We start from the raw sequence: 16,397 nt of genomic DNA, 5'->3' as shown, positions 1-16,397 counted from the left end.
GTAGCGCAAAAATAATTTAAAAAACCCCTTTAAGAAACCCGTAATTAATACTTAAAAAAAAAAACAAAAAAAAACAGGAAAAAAAACTTTATAGAGCTGTATCTCCTAAACCGTGCGTGGTACCGCAAAAACAATAAAATTTTCGTTCCCCTTTATGCAACCCATAATTTATATTTAAAAAAAACGCAAAATTTAAAAAATAAATCTTTATAGGGCTGTATCTCCTAAACCATGCGTCGTAGCGCAAAAATAATAAAATTTTCTTTCCCCTTTATGCAACCCATAATTTATATTAAAAAAAAAACGCAAAATAAAAAAAAAACATTATAGGGCTGTATCTCTTAAACCATGCGTCGTAGCGCAAAAATAATTTAAAAAACCCCTTTAAGAAACCCGTAATTAATACTTAAAAAAAAAACAAAAAAAAACCAGGAAAAAAAACTTTATAGAGCTGTATCTCCTAAACCGTGCGTGGTACCGCAAAAATAATAAAATTTTCGTTCCCCTTTATGAAACCCCAAAGTAATATACAAAAAACACAATGTAAAAAAGAAAAAAAAAAACAATAAAAAAATCTTTATAGGGCTGTATCTCTTAAACCATGCGTCGTAGCGCAAAAATAATTTAAAAAACCCCTTTAAGAAACCCGTAATTAATACTTAAAAAAAAAACAAAAAAAAACCAGGAAAAAAAACTTTATAGAGCTGTATCTCCTAAACCGTGCGTGGTACCGCAAAAACAATAAAATTTTCGTTCCCCTTTATGCAACCCATAATTTATAATTAAAAATACGCAAAATTTTAAAAAAAAATCTTTATAGGGCTGTATCTCCTAAACCATGCGTCGTAGCGCAAAAATAATAAAATTTTCGTTCCCCTTTATGAAGCCCCTAAATAATATACAAAAACACAAGAAAAAGAAAGAAAAAAATAATAACAAAAAACTTTATAGGGCTGTATCTCCTAAACCGTGCATCGTAGCGCAAAAATAATCAATATCCGTTCCCCTTTAAGAAGCCCCTAATTAAGATTTAAAAACGCAAAAAAGAAAACGAGAAAAAAATCATTTTAGGGCTGTATCTCCTAAACCGTGCGTCGTAGCGCAAAAATAATAAAATTTTCGTTCCCTTTTATGAAACCCCAAAGTAATAACAAAAAACGCAATGACAAAAAAAAGAAAAAAAAACAACAAAAAAAACTTTAGGGATGTATCTCCTAAACCGTGCATGGTAGCGAAAACGAAAAATAATCAAATTTTCGTTCCCCTTAAGAAGCCCTTAATTAAGATTTAGAAACGTAAAAAAGAAAAAGAAAAAAATCTATATAGGGCTGTATCTCCTAAACCGTGCGTCGTAGCGCAAAAATAATCAACTTTTCGGTCCCCTTTATGTAACCATTAATTTATACAAAAAAAAACGCAAAAAAAAAGAGTTTTTTTATAGGGCTTGATCTCCTAAACCATGCGTCGTAGCGCAAAAATAATTAAATTTTCGTTCCCCTTTATGAAACCCCAAAGTAATATACAAAAAACACAATGTAAAAAAGAAAAAAACAATAAAAAAACTTTATAGGGCTGTATCTCCTAAACCGTGCGTCGTAGCGCAAAAATAATCAAATTTTCTTTCCTCTTTATTCAACCCTTAATTTATATTTAAAAAAAAAACGCTTTCACTAAACTGCTGTAACTCGGAAACTTAGAATCCACAAAGGGGACTTTACTAAATTATGACACATATTAAAGCCTGACCAGTAATATATGATCATTGTCAAGAGGGCGCTGTTCATTCTCATGTATAGGGTGACAGTTCAGTATAGTATAAAAAAATATTGTATTTAATGAACATCATCATCAATGTAATTAATGTTGCTTGCCACGCTTAAACATAACAAAAATCACAATAAATTGCGTCTTAAAATAAACTTAAAAAGTCTACTAAAAATCGAAACAAAAGTAATTTTTAAGTCGCTGTTGTGACATTCTCAATCAAAAGGTAGGTACCACTTTGTCGTTTACCATAAAGACGAAATTTGATTATATCTTTATACAAATAACCTGTCAGAGAAAGTGGTACCTTTTCATTAGGAACGTCACAAATGTTGGTCAGTATGAGGAGTGCAGCCTACAGTTTATTTTTAATTATATTTATATACCTACTACGGTAAGATTGATAAGACAATGTAATTATGCCTCCGAATGAAATAAATACACTGTATCGCAAAACTAAGTGGCGAGACAGCTCATAATGCCATCTCTTGGTTGGTCTTAACAAGGGTAAAGGAGATAGTATTAAGATCTCAGTCGCCAGCTGATATTGCGGCAAGTATAATAAGCACCCCACCCGCGTAGGTACCCTTCCCCGCGCACGCCCTTCTTGTTCAATTGAGTTTTATTTTGCCAGATAGTAAAAAAACCGTGGATCAAAATGACCCAAATTATGAATGATGTCTCAATGTGGTATTATAATATTGTAGACGTAAACTTAATAACATGAATTTTTTTTTGTGGCAGATACAGGGTGTTAATTAGAAAAAAATTTTTTTTAAATAAAAGCGGTGGATGAATTTGACACAGATTTGTTTGAATAACATATAACAATGTTCTGTAAAGTACAACACTTCACTTACCGACTCTAATATTTTTTTAGGCGTTTTAGGATCAATATTAGGTATTTATTAAATGCCATTATACCCGTGGATGAAAATGACACAAAATGCGTGTGTACGTCGGAAGCCACTTTGCCTTTACAGGGAAACAAAGAATTTCGTCTCGAATATTTTTTTTACAGAATGCTGATTGAAAAAAGAAATACCTAAATTTCTACCTAAGCAAATACCTAGGATGACACAAAATATTATTTTTAGGTTTAGTATATGGTCTGGAAACTATATATAAAAAATAAGCAACATTAATATTCTTATAACCTCAGAAGTTATTGGTACAGGTCTAATAATTGCACGTGCGAGTATGACAAGTGGATCAACATTTGTCACCTACACACTCTACTTATCACGTCTACCTACAAATTAGAAAATTGTACGGACATGTAAACTTACCTGTTTTTGATAACATTGGCGCATGATATTTATTTACGCAATATTTACAGTACTTTTTTTTATTCCGTTGCTAAAAGCGGAAAAATATGTATTTTAAATTAATTTCGGAATTAACATAAACTTAGTTTTTCAGTTTTTTATACTTAAATTATTACAAGTGCTTAACAGATGCGTAAGCCTCATTCCCTCAGTCAACATAGGTATAAGTGACGATAATTGATTGCAAGACAGACACCTTTATGACTACACATTACGAGTTACTTTCGTTTGACCTGTTTGTCAAGATCTCTGTTTAGTATAACAATGCAAGTGCAGTATATAATTACAAGTAATAAGTACGCATTTATCTTCAGCTTATCATAACCATGATAGCTCCTACAGTATGACCATCATCCACACATTACAGTTCTTAAATCTTATTGCAAAGATATAAGTTCCACCGATGGTCAAATTGTTGTTGTTGTATTACCAGGTACTTGGCTATTTAACTACACTAAGTGGCTAGCTATTCTTGAGATTGAAAACTTCCACTAATTAGCGAAAGTTTACAACAAATACATAAGTTACATAACATACCAATGTATGTAGTAACCATTGTTTACAGTGCGCTTTACAGAGAGAAAAGATGTACAGTGTAAGCCGATAGCCATTTTTATGGTTCCTATGCTTCAAGATACAAGCAGCAGTTGTTATTATTATAATTACCGAAATATGTTTATCAAAACCTAAGTTGAAGGCTACTTTGTGTAATGTGAATTTTTTTCCAAAGCGAAAGCAAGGGAAATGTCCTCGAGGCTCTGCGTACGTAAGGCTAAATACTTAAATGACGGGGAATGTTAGAATCAGCATTTTTTAATGCCTAAGAAATACGTACAAATATGTTTTTTACTGTAACTATTACTTTTACAAAAGGTTGATATTTTTATGTCGTTTTATTTTATGTGTAACGACAGTAACGTTAATAAGCCAAATTTTTGGAGAGATTTATAGATTAGAGAAAAGTTTACTAGCTTTTCTAAAAATCTACATATTCTATTTTTGTAGTAAATTGTACAGTCAAGGGCATAAATATATATACATTCCCAAAGTTTCAAAAATATATGTACGCTCTTACACCTTAGAGGCTTAGACAATAAAGTCGTGTTCACATATTTTTGAGCCATTTGTCAGGATCGATATTTTTGTTTTTGACTGTACAATTGATAATAATGGTGTCCACCGATCAAATCCTGTTGTTAGCATGCAAATGCAAGCTATTAACTCAACTTTTACTATGAGCATGCGCACGAGTCAGGCTAGCAGAGATTGTAGGAAAAAGTAAAAAGACCTGCTTAACGACGGTGTTAACCACTTAATTACAATGACATTTGCAATTATACTTAAATGGTTAAGCCGGCGCTGAATACTAATTGAGGGTTCTTTTGATCACCTGTCTATGAAGACTAGTGGCAGCCTGACAGGAAACAATAAATAAAGTTTCAAGTTGTTCGAACTTAACGGTAACGTGTGTATAAGTAGATTTGGAGTAGTAAATAAGGCGACCGATTGCTTAAATTCAAACCTTTACCTTTTTAACTCTCCCTTTTTCGTCAGTGGAGTAAAAATTTTTTTTTCCATTGAAACATAAAATAGGTAACTAACCTCCGCTCGCAACTTCGTCGGCGTAGAAAAAACAACTAAACATATAAAACCCCATTTTCACTCTCTTAGGAATTTCAAAAAATCCTCTCTTAGTGGAGCTCTGGTCTGGAGAGCATTCATGCCTATATATGAATTAATAACTGCAATAGATATCATACACTAAAGAAAAAGTGACCAAGTCCACCGATGGCCGGGGTGCATGGTGCATGGGAATCGTACCCTATTTGTTCCCTAGTTGGCTATAATATTTTATTCAAATTTCAAGATACTAAATACAAAAATGTATTTAAATTAGTATGCATTACGATTATACAGGTAAATATTCAAAAAGTAAAGTAAAAATTATTAGAATAGCTGCCTGAAGTTTTACAACTTACAACTAAAACTTTCGCAAGCCTACTTAAGAAATTCTTTTTTAACTTTAAATCTTTAGTACTTAACTATTAGTGAATGTCAGTCAAAACATAAACTAATTTAATATTCAAGACACGTGTTCCCCGTACTTAGTTACAAGCAAAGAAAAGTCCACCGCCGAATTTGGGACACCCTGTGAACTGGTTTTACTTTAGGTCAAATTCAGCAGAAACCATGAAACGAGGCACGCCTACCCTAACACGTCGTTTTACCCGACTGCCAAAGGAGGAGGGTAATGTTTTTCGAGTGTATGTATGTCTGTTTCTTTGTGGCCTCCTGTAGCCTAAACGGCTTGATGGATTTTGATGTATGAGGTATAGTTAGATTCGTCTTGATCACGGGAGTGTCATATTGCAGGCGGGGACCAACTTGGCCGCCACCAACGAAAATACCTACCTAAGTAACATTCTGCTAAATAGTGAACTTAACAACCAACAACCAAAATGACTATAAGTAACCCTGTGTTGGTCCCCGCCTGCGATACTTAAAAAAAAAAAACTTACCATCGACATTTATAAATTATAATTATTTAGTTAGTATTTAGAATAAGTTTTTATTTATTTAACTATGGATTACATACACATTTCATAGTGCATTTTTTATATTGTTTAAACGGTATTACATAGCTTGGTTTTAGCATTTGATTAAACAATATTTCTTGTGGGGCTTGTTTTCCTCTTTTTAGTATGCAGTCGGGATTTTTGTTATTTTATAATAATTATTAATAACAATAATAATAGCCTTTTATTTCATGCAATTTAACATAACAATACTTATTTTATTTTTTTACATTTAACTGCATAGCAGGTACAGGTAACATAACATGCAAATAGTATCTACTTATGTATTTATAAACATTTTTTTTATAAGTAGTAAATTTACATTTACAGCTATCTATAATAATAACTTTTAAATTTTAATTATTAATAACTTTTAAATTTTAATTATTTATAATATTTTTTCCATTTTAATTATGATTAAAATAATGAATTAGATATGAATTATATACATTAATTAATTGCATGGCGCTTTGCGCGCAAAGGCCTCCCCCAAACGTTCCCATTTTTTTCTGTCTTGAGCTGATCTCCACCAGTGTCTGTCATAACTCTTCAGATCGTCTCTCCAGATCGTCTAATATTAAAAATATATATAATAATAATTATTACAGCTGTAAAAGTAAAAACAAGTCGTCAAGTATTTTAGTGATATAATCAACCTTTTCAATCTCGTACTCGAAAAGCTATTATATCACGATTGTATATTGTATAAAATACCATTTCTCAAATACGTGCGGAAATATTGTAATTATGTTACGATCGTTTAATAGGCAGCGACACATTGTTATACGTGTGCTTTAAGGTGCCCACTGATCATCAGTCCGCCGGACGATATCGGCCTGTTAGTTAGGACAAAAATTTGACAGTTCCGAACAACTGACAGGCCGATATCGTCCGGCGGACTGGTAATCAGTGGGCCCCTTAAGAGTAGCGCGCCGGCAATGAAATTTCGTACAGCATTGTGCATTGTAGGCCGGCAAAGTGACTTTGGTAACGCCTCGTAGGTACATTGAACTTATGTACCTATGGTTAGTTTTTAGGTTGCATTTCCATGATTTTTTTGTGAAATGCTCTATGCATACCTCGGGATAGGAATTACCGACCTTGTTTATAAAATTTTGCGCGCTTCGTTGTGCAATAGCAGATGAGGTGACTGTATATAGGTACTTATTGTTCATACATACATCCAACCATTCAAACCAGTCAAAGGCGTATCTTTGTATTTGCCCCCTTCAATCCTTGCGTGCGATATAATAGTGATCTTCAACGACAAATAATTGTATACAAATCGCAGCTCAAGTTATTTTGGTATTAGTAAATGGTTCTTTCTTGGTATTCATGATTCTTTGTGTATAAAAAAACCGGCCAAGTGCAAGTCGGATTCGCGCACGAAGGGTTCCGTACCATTATCTATTGTTTTTAGTATTTGTTGTTATAGCGGCAACAGAAATACATCATCTGTTAAAATTTCAAGCTAGCTATCACGGTTCATGAGATACAGCATACAGCCTGGTGACAGACAGATAGACGGACAGTGGAGTCTTAGTAATAGGGTCCCGTTTTTACCCTTTGGGTACGGAACCCTAAAAAGAAGTTGTGTGAATTAGATGTCGATGTTGACCTACAGTTTGTGAATACGAAATTAAAGGGACTGTAAACTTAGCAAAGCCAATGTGGAGAATATCGTCTATAAGAGAAAACCGTCTACAAGCTTTTCCGTCATACGGGACAATTTTAGCCCAATATGATTCAATTGTCAATTTAATCAGGTGGTGTGAAAGCAGAAATGAAATTAAAGAACATTGATTCGCCGATTCTACTATGAAATTGTGTACGTGTGGACACTAGATGAGATTAACGACAATTTTTTTCTAATCAAATTGTCAATTTGATCATCGCGTCTGGACGGACCCTTGACTCTTTCGTTTGTACAGATCACACGTACAGATACAACAGTTACAGAAGGTTGGTAGAGCAGAAGGAGCGAAGCTCTTTCTGACAATGTCTGAGCGACGTACGTATACAATTATACGAGAGTTCTTTGGGGCTACCGCGAAAACCGAAATTCGCAAATTGCGGGGATCTTTTTTCTTTTCTCTTTTACTCGTAATTAGAGTGACAAGAGAAAATGACGGTCTTGCCAACAAAAAATTGTATATCTCTTTCTCTTCCCCATATTTACCTTATGTATATAAATTGGGGTCCCTTTGTTTGACATCATTATTGAAAGTCATAATGTAGATTGTCAGATTATCATTAGTCATAATTCTGAAACCGTTAACTTTTCAGGATTTTCGTAAGATTATCCTATAGATAGGTTAGATTAGTTTTATGGCAATCCTGAAAAGTTTAAGAGTTTCTGAGATAAACCAAATTATGGCTAACGAAAATGTGGACAAACAATACTTTATGACTTAATAATAATAATAATAACGAGATAACCGCCATGTGGGATGTTGATTCGACGATCATTATCCCGATAGTCGTTTCAGCGAACGGTCTCATAGCGAAGAGTCTCGACCAACACCTTGAGAGACTCTCGCTAGGTGGTTGGATCAAGGGTCAGATGCAGAAGGCGGTGATCTTGGACACGGCACGGATAGTCCGCCGGTTCCTCTCTCTGCGGCCCTGACCACCGGCAGCTTGGGCCCTGCCCCGCTGCTGGCGGCACCCTAGGTTAGGTTTTTTATAATTTGTTTATATGTATTTTGTATTGTTTTGTAAGTGTTTTTATATTTTACTTTTATATGCATATTATAAAAAACCTAACATAAGAAAAAGAATAAATAAAGAGAATAATAATAAAAATGACGATACCTAGACTTGGCTCACGAGATAACCGCCATGTGGGATGTTGATTCGACGATCATTGTCCCGATAGTCGTTTCAGCGAACGGTCTCATAGCGAAGAGTCTCGACCAACACCTTGAGAGACTCTCGCTAGGTGGTTGGATCAAGGGTCAGATGCAGAAGGCGGTGATCTTGGACACGGCGCGGATAGTCCGCCGGTTCCTCTCTCTGCGGCCCTGACCACCGGCAGCTTGGGCCCTGCCCCGCTGCTGGCGGCACCCTAGGTTAGGTTTTTTATAATTTGTTTATATGTATTTTGTATTGTTTTGTAAGTGTTTTTATATTTTACTTTTATATGCATATTATAAAAAACCTAACATAAGAAAATGAATAAATAAAGAGAATAATAATAAATAAATCTTTATTGATCAAAACATACATGGTACATATGCAGTTGGAGCCCTGGAGACTGCGTTAGTTTACACTGTGTTGCAGCCCCAGTGTTTGCCCGTATTATATAATCAGTTAGAATTATAAAGAACCATTAGACTTAACTCAACTTGTAACATAAAATATTTAATATATAATTTAGGTACAAACAATAATATAGCGGGAAGGCTACTGTGTGTACTAATCCTAACATCCAAATAATCCTTGGCTTAATAGTTTCTCAGTCTCATCACTTGACTTAAAACTTTATGGGAAACAATAGAGACCCATATAAATTAAAGAAAGAAAGAAAGAAAGAAAAGACATTTATTGTAAAAACCTTCTACAAACAGCGCCACTAGCGCAATTAGGTACCTACCTGGTGCCCGGTCTTGATTATCGCTGTGCGAAGGCGTATCGCCTTCATCCCCCGTTGTCTGCGGCAGCTTTCCGGCTCACATATCAAACTAAATAAATACTACTTAAATATACTATTGATGATACTTAATATTAAAAAAATATGTAACATAAACACGAACGAAAGGAAATCATTTGACTAATAGTGACGTACGTCGTTTGTCAGAAGCCGTCAGTGAAAAGACAGTACAATATATAATTATAAAGGTTGAATATGGCAAACGGTTAGCTAAAAAGGACGATGCATATTAGGTAATCTTAGGCTGCGTTTCCATCAGAGATGTGTGAGATTGCGTAGCGAGAGCGAGGATTGTGTTTGTTAAGAACCAATATAATCACTTCATTTATCTATCTTCGCTTAGCGCGGCTCTAGTGGATAATTTTCTATTGGTTCTTAAAACCAACACATCGCTCGCTACGCATCCTCGTACATCACTAGTGGAAACGCAGCCTTATCCCTATTAATATTATAAATGCTAAAGTAACTCTGTCTCTATGTCGCGACCTCGTCTGCGTTGAATGATGATGATAACTATGTTCTTCCCCGGGTCTAAAACTGTACAGATATATCCTATAGATATACAACAAAAACTATTATCTGTATTAAGTACTTACCAAATATAATCTAGTTACTACATCGATGAGGTATAACAGACAGACAGACAGACAGAGTTACTTTAGTAAGGGATGCCTGAATTTGACACTTAAACTGATATACTTACATATTTAGCTTTTCCTTGCTGATAGAATCAATAGAATGTATATTATTAAGCAGCAAATTTACCATTATTATTAGGTACAGTATGTAGGTACACTACATTGGCTACAATTTAACCACTTCAAGGGAATTATGATAATATATCACGCAATTACGAAGCAAAATTTGAATATTTATCAGTTCTTTGTTAAAAACATAGATCGAACTAAACCAGTAGGTATCTGTAGGCCAAGTGCCTCGTAGTAATAAAGAAGCTGCCGATTCGATTCCCGGTTATGGAATCCTTTCATCATTTATTAATTATTAAATCATTACTAATTTGTATCGGAGTGATGCAAAGAGAGTTCCCTCTATTAGGTACCTATATAATCAACTCTTTCTGACCGACTCCGTCTTAAGTTAAAAAAATATTTTTTAATACAGTTGCTCAAAAAGTGCTACTTTTCGTGGCTGTTTAGCGTGCGGAAAGTTGGTTTTCGCGAACTAGTGCTTTTTACTTTTTCAATTTTTTTAAATATTTACTTGTTCCAATTCATGACTACTTATTGATGAGTGTTAATATTAGTTTCATTTAAACGTCGTAATCAACATAAAAACCTACTGTTAATGTAAGAATACGAAAAATATGCATATTTGATATTTTATTACTTACCTCTTCATCATTATAAGTATTATAATACGTTTATTTTTTAATGTTGAAAAACCGTTCTTAATAAGTTGTCTGAATGAAACGGAACGCCTGTCAAAGAAGAGGCGTATTTTCTTACTGCAAGAACATTCGATATTGTTTTTATAAATATACGATACACAAATAATCATAAATAACGATATTTAGGTAATAATAGTACAATGTTTTAATATTTACAATTGTTTCTGTCTTATAGAACATGCATTTGAAAATAGTTATTTGTTATACATGGGTGCAAAGTTGTATTTTACCCGCGAGTGTGGAATTGAAACACGAGCAAGCGAAAGGATTCTATAGTTGAACCACGAGCGAAGCGAGTGGTTCTAAAATAGAATCCTGAGCTTAGCAATTGTTTCAACACGAGAAGTAAAATACATTTGCACCCGTGTGTAACACAAAACTTTTCACCTCACTATAGCGAGGAAAGTGCACCATCCACAGGCGTTAGATCATCTTCATCACTGAAATCACTCATTTTTTTACGATATTATAACAAAAAACTGGAAATTCTGTATTTTTACGTGAGAAGTTTTTAAGTAAAAATTTTGTTGACAATGTTGACATTTCTGACGTATGAAATGTCAATGATGCGTTTTGAAATTGCATCGACTCAACTTGTGCGTTCAGAATTATATTTAACATCATTATTAAAAAACAAACGTTTCTTATGGAACTTTAAGGTTTATGACATAAAATCATTAAATAAAGCTAAATTTGGTATTTTTTATTAGATACTCAAACCATTTGTTTAATGATAATTAATATCAAACGAATCATTATTATGAGCGTTTTACGTTTTGTTATCTGTCAAGCTACTTAAACATGCTCCATCTAAGGTCAAATTACTTTCCCCACTAGTGGATAAAATGCGTTTTTCCCCGCTTGTTTTAGAGGATAAAAGACAACTTTCCGAGCTAGTGAGGCGAAAATAAAATTACCCTTTAAAAATAAGAAAAACCGACTTAAAAAGAATCATCGTCTTCCTCGCGTTGTCCCGGCTTGGGGGCCGGAAAGAATAAAATAAAATATTATCCCTTTAACAGTGGCGTAGCGTGAACCAATCTAGCCGTGGGCGAAAACCACATCTGCGAGGCCCTTTTCAATGTGTTTTCCCAAGGTAATAAAAAGGTTAGTTTTACGAGGCCCTCCTAAGTGCGAGGCCTTGGGCGAAAAAGCCCCATTCGCCCACGCCTAGCTACTGTACGGATATGATGGTCGTTTTTGTCTACATGACAAGCGTGATAAAACGCTGTCCGTATTACTTTCAATCGCGCGGTGTTAAAAAGTGACGGTTAGAATAGAATAGAATAGAATAGAATAGAATAGAATAGAATAGAATAGAATAGAATAGAATAGAATAGAATAGAATAGAATAGAATAGAATAGAATAGAATAGAATAGAATAGAATAGAATAGAATAGAATAGAATAGAATAGAATAGAATAGAATAGAATAGAATAGAATAGAATAGAATAGAATAGAATAGAATAGAATAGAATAGAATAGAATAGAATAGAATAGAATAGAATAGAATAGAATAGAATAGAATAGAATAGAATAGAATAGAATAGAATAGAATAGAATAGAATAGAATAGAATAGAATAGAATAGAATAGAATAGAATAGAATAGAATAGAATAGAATAGAATAGAATAGAATAGAATAGAATAGAATAGAATAGAATAGAATAGAATAGAATAGAATAGAATAGAATAGAATAGAATAGAATAGAATAGAATAGAATAGAATAGAATAGAATAGAATAGAATAGAATAGAATAGAATAGAATAGAATAGAATAGAATAGAATAGAATAGAATAGAATAGAATAGAATAGAATAGAATAGAATAGAATAGAATAGAATAGAATAGAATAGAATAGAATAGAATAGAATAGAATAGAATAGAATAGAATAGAATAGAATAGAATAGAATAGAATAGAATAGAATAGAATAGAATAGAATAGAATAGAATAGAATAGAATAGAATAGAATAGAATAGAATAGAATAGAATAGAATAGAATAGAATAGAATAGAATAGAATAGAATAGAATAGAATAGAATAGAATAGAATAGAATAGAATAGAATAGAATAGAATAGAATAGAATAGAATAGAATAGAATAGAATAGAATAGAATAGAATAGAATAGAATAGAATAGAATAGAATAGAATAGAATAGAATAGAATAGAATAGAATAGAATAGAATAGAATAGAATAGAATAGAATAGAATAGAATAGAATAGAATAGAATAGAATAGAATAGAATAGAATAGAATAGAATAGAATAGAATAGAATAGAATAGAATAGAATAGAATAGAATAGAATAGAATAGAATAGAATAGAATAGAATAGAATAGAATAGAATAGAATAGAATAGAATAGAATAGAATAGAATAGAATAGAATAGAATAGAATAGAATAGAATAGAATAGAATAGAATAGAATAGAATAGAATAGAATAGAATAGAATAGAATAGAATAGAATAGAATAGAATAGAATAGAATAGAATAGAATAGAATAGAATAGAATAGAATAGAATAGAATAGAATAGAATAGAATAGAATAGAATAGAATAGAATAGAATAGAATAGAATAGAATAGAATAGAATAGAATAGAATAGAATAGAATAGAATAGAATAGAATAGAATAGAATAGAATAGAATAGAATAGAATAGAATAGAATAGAATAGAATAGAATAGAATAGAATAGAATAGAATATAATATAATATAATATAATATAATATAATATAATATAATATAATATAATATAATATAATATAATATAATATAATATAATATAATATAATATAATATAATATAATATAATATAATATAATATAATATAATATAATATAATATAATATAATATAATATAATAGAATAGAGTAGAATAGAGTAGAATAGAGTAGAATAGAGTAGAATAGAGTAGAATAGAATAGAATAGAGTAGAATAGAGCAGAGCAGAGCAGAGTAAAGTAGAATAGAATAGAATAGAATAGAATACAACTTCAAATATATCAGTTGCTAGCGCATATACTTACCTTCCTAAAAGAAATCGGTTTTTAATGGATATTTCTGGTCTTTTCCTATCATGTCTTTACTTGTTCATGTTAGGCCAGGATTACACTTGTAAGTTTTACTTACGTAAGTAGGGACAAAGCTATTTGCTAGAATGAGATAACGATATTCATATTTCATTCTGTAGTATAGCTGTGTCCCTACTTACGTAAGTAAAACTTACAAGTGTAATCCTGGCCTTACTTATTTCAGTGAGATAGTTTCACCAAAGTTCAGAAGTCAGAACCCCTAGTGTAAATTTCATTCGATAGCGTGACGAGCGTTCGCGTTTGTTCTCTATTTTTGTATGGGTCTTTGAACAGCGCGCCCAGCGAGTTGTTTTGGAAACTCGAAATCCCATACAAAATAACACTTAACGCAAACGCCTACGTCACGCAACGCGATCGAATAAAATTTACACCAGGGGTGATATAAGTAATCTTGTAAATTTTCGATAGAAACGAATTACTGTATACCGTTAATTGAGTATTAAACAACCAACGAGCGGATTGATAGCGAGAATCCCTGCTAAGTAAATTGCAAACATTGTTGGATCAGCAAACATCAAGCTCTTATTGACTTTATCAGTGTACATTTGTAAACCCGACAATTATAAACAGTGTATAATATAAGCGAAATATTAACATCTATAAATCAGTGCCTGGAGGAGATATACAAATGTCACATAATAACTTAGCTTTACGCTTTACCCTGGCCTCTTAAATATATCTAACTGGCTTCTTCGCAAGAATATGAACTTACCGATCCGTTACTTACGGGTAAATTTTACGGGTAAACCTTCACTCAAAAGTGTGCTTTATATTCTCCATTATTTTATTGTGTTACTCTTGTCATTAGGTACAGTATTTCATTATATACCGTGCTGGGCCCATAACCTGTGGTGAAGTTTGTTCACCGCCGATACACAGTGTACCTCGTAACGTTTATTTTTATAGGATGTCCCATTTATTCTTTCCTCTTGAGAATGCGATTTTAGCTGCCCTGCCCACGGCATACGGCAATACCCAATTCATTGTACCTATAGTGTTATTGCGCAATCATATTGTCCTGGATAGTCATAGAATTTTGATCTTAACTATCAAATTTATAGAGATTTATCTCCCTCTCTTTGATGAGATAAACTAGTTATAAGTACTATTAGTAACCTAACGTTACGTATCATATCAGACGCTTCGCACTTGAAAACATGATAAACATAATCCTATGCTCGAACGCTCCAACGACACACGATGATGTGGCATCTTGACTTTTGGCCAATCAGCTGGCTGTATGGCTGCACGCCCATGCTTCATGGTTCTCATGCCCGCGTGAACGTTGATACCTGTCTGTGGTTTGACGTGACAGATGATAAAATTGATATCCCGTTAAGCCTAAACCAAATACGACTTAAGCACTTAACTGCCGTGCCTCCGCGGAATATCTTTTAGGACAATTTCAGGAATTTATATGTAGGATGACAATACGTATGCGTGCCATTATACACAAGATATTTACGATGACAGTTGACAATACAATCATTTATTAATAAAATTAAAATTTTACACGTCATAATAAATAGGTACATAATCATGGATAGGTAGGTCATTACTCTAAATTACATTATTAAGTTGACTGTACCTTGTTCCAAGCCTTCAAATTAATATGTACAAGGTCCCAGACTTTCTTCAACCAAGAGATTGGCTCGTAAAGCTCGATCTCCACAACGCATACTTTCATATTCCGGTCAAGCCCTCACACCGGAGGTTCCTGAGAGTAATGTTTCAGCACCGGCTTTGGCAGGTGACCTCCTTGCCGTTCGGCCTCGCATCTTCTCCGCGGACATTTGCTCTAGTCACAAATTGGATTGCGGAAGTGCTGAGATCTCGCGGTATCAGGGTCATCGTATATTTGGACGACTTTCTTCTTGCATCCCAGAGCCGTTCATTGCTTCAGAATCAAGTAAGACTCACCCTTCAGATCCTCGAGGGTCTAGGCTGGACTGTAAATTACGGAAAGTCCGTGTTAAATCCCCAGAAGTCCATGGAGTTCCTGGGTATTCGTTGGGACCCTTGGAGCAACCTGAAGTGTCTTCCAGTGGCCAAGATTCAAAATGTTGTGCAGAAATGCCGGATGATGGTAAATCGCAGGTGCGCTTCATTAAAGCAGGTCCAATCTTTACTGGGTCTAGTGAACTTCGCAAGCTTCGTTGTTCCGCGGGGTCGACTCAACAGCAGGCTGTTGATGACGTTTTGCAACCAGCTGCTGCACATGTCTCCAAGAGCGAAGGTAAAGCTTCCAGTAGCCCTATACACCGAGCTGGATTGGTGGATCAACCACGTAGCTGCCACATCTCCTCTTCATCCTCCAGCGCCCCAATTCTTTTTGACTACGGATGCGTCAGGCCAGGGCTGGGGCGCTCTGCTCAACAACAAGCAGTTAGCTGGCCAATGGTCGCAGTGGGAGGCGCGTCAACATTCAAATCTCCTAGAGATGATGGCAGTGCAGAAGGTAATAACATCACAGAGCCGCTTACTGACGCAATCGTCTCTAATGATTATGTCGGACAATCGAACGGTTGTGTCATATCTGCGCAACGAAGGCGGTACGAGGTCACAGCAGATGATGG

The sequence above is a fragment of the Cydia strobilella genome, chromosome 12, assembly GCF_947568885.1.
Source record: "Cydia strobilella chromosome 12, ilCydStro3.1, whole genome shotgun sequence".
Lineage (NCBI taxonomy): Eukaryota > Metazoa > Arthropoda > Insecta > Lepidoptera > Tortricidae > Cydia > Cydia strobilella.
The sequence above is the reverse complement of the archived record's forward strand: the minus strand, read 5'-3'. Positions refer to the sequence as shown.